The sequence below is a fragment of the Triticum dicoccoides genome, chromosome 2B (genome assembly GCF_002162155.2).
Source record: "Triticum dicoccoides isolate Atlit2015 ecotype Zavitan chromosome 2B, WEW_v2.0, whole genome shotgun sequence".
Classification (NCBI taxonomy): domain Eukaryota; kingdom Viridiplantae; phylum Streptophyta; class Magnoliopsida; order Poales; family Poaceae; genus Triticum; species Triticum dicoccoides.
Window position 1 is genome coordinate 697,540,553 of NC_041383.1, and position 2,004 is coordinate 697,542,556.

Here is a 2,004-nt window from a genome sequence, read left to right on the forward strand (position 1 = left end):
ATGTAACTCCCGTTTACCGGAGGAACACTTTGGGTGCTACCAAACGTCACAACGTAACTGGGTGATTATAAAGGAGTACTACAGTTGTCTCCAAAGGTACTTGTTGGGTTGGCGTATTTCGAGATTAGGTTTTGTCACTCCGATTGTCGAAGAGGTATCTCTGGGCCCTCTCGGTAATGCACATCACTATAAGCCTTGCAAGCAATGTAGCTAATGAGTTAGTTACGAATGATGCATTACGTAACGAGTAAAGAGACTTGCCAATAACGAGATTGAACTAGGTATTGGATACCGACGATCAAATCTCGGGCAAGTAACATACCGATGACAAAGGGAACAAAGTATGTTGTTATGCGGTTTGACCGATAAAGATCTTCGTAGAATATGTAGGAGCCAATATGGGCATCCAGGTTCCGCTGTTGGTTATTGACCAAGAATAGTTCTAGGTCATGTCTACATAGTTCTCGAACCCGTAGGGTCCGCACGCTTAAGGTTTTGATGACAGTTATATTGTGAGTTTATGAGTTTTGATGTACCGAAGGAGTACGGAGTCCCGGATAAGATCGGGGACATGACGAGGAGTCTCGAAATGGTCGATACGTAAAGATCGATATATTGGATGACTATATTCGGAGTTCGGAAAGGTTCCGAGTGATTCGGGTATTTTCGGGGGTACCGGGGAGTTACGGGAATACGAGGAAGAAGTAATGGGCCTCATGGGCCAAGTGGTGGAAGAGAGGAGGCAGGGCGCGCGGCCCCCCTAGCCCAAACCAAATTGTACTAGGGGGCCGACCCCCCTTTCCTCCTTTTCTCCTCCCTCTCCTTCCTTCTCCTTCTCCTTCCCTTCCTTCCCCTCTCCTACTTGGACTAGGAAAGAGGGGGAATCCTACTTGGAGTAGGATTCTCCCCCTTGGGCGCGCCTCCTCCTACTTGGCCGGCCCTCCTCCCCTTGCTCCTTTATATACGGGGGCAGGAGGGCACCCCATGAAACACAAGTTGATCTACGGATCGTTCCTTAGCCGTGTGCGGTGCCTCCCTCCACCATATTCCACCTTGGTCATATCGTCGCGGAGTTTAGGCGAAGCCCTGCGCCGGTAGAATATCATCATCGTCACCACGCCGTCGTGCTGACGGAACTCATCCCCGAAGCTTTGCCGGATCGGAGCCCGGGGATCGTCATCGAGCTGAACGTGTGCTGAACTCGGAGGTACCGTACGTTCGGTGCTTGGATCGGTCGGATCGTGAAGACGTACGACTACGTCAACCGCGTTGTGCTAACGCTTCCGCTTACGGTCTACGAGGGTACGTGGACAACACTCTCCCCTCTCGTTGCTATGCCATCACCATGATCTTGCGTGTGCGTAGGAAATTTTTTGAAATTACTACGTTCCCCAACAAACCGTGCCTCTTGTGAAAGCAAAACCGTGACCCTCGCGAAAAAAAACAGAAAACACATTTTTTCCCTTTCCGAGAGGCATGGCCGTGACTCTCGCGAAAGCACAACCGAGCCTCTCGCGGAAGCAAAACCGTGACTATCGCGAAAGAAAAAAAAAGGAAAAACTTGTTTTTTTTTCGTTTCCGAGAGGCACGACTGTGACTCGCGCGAAAGCACACCCGTGCCTCTCGCGGAAGCAAAACCGTGACTCTCGCGAAAGAAAAAAACAGATAACGCGTTTTCCCGTTTTCGAGAGGCACGGCCGTGACTCTCGCGAAAGCAAAACCGTGCCTCTCGCGGAAGCAAAACCGTGCCTCTCGCGAAAGGAGAAAAAAAGAAATGCGTTTTTTCACGCAATTTTTTTTTCAATTTTTTTCATTAAAAAGCTAAGAAAGACCGGTGGAATATCAAAATGTAAAAAAAATGAAAAAAACAGTTTAAAAAGGCGAAAACGCGTGTGGAAAAATAAAAAAAAAATCCGGAGGGAGCGCCCAGAGCGCGACACGTGGCGAATCGTTGATAGCGCGCCAAGTGGCGTTGATCATTGCGAGGCTCCCGAAGGAGTGCTC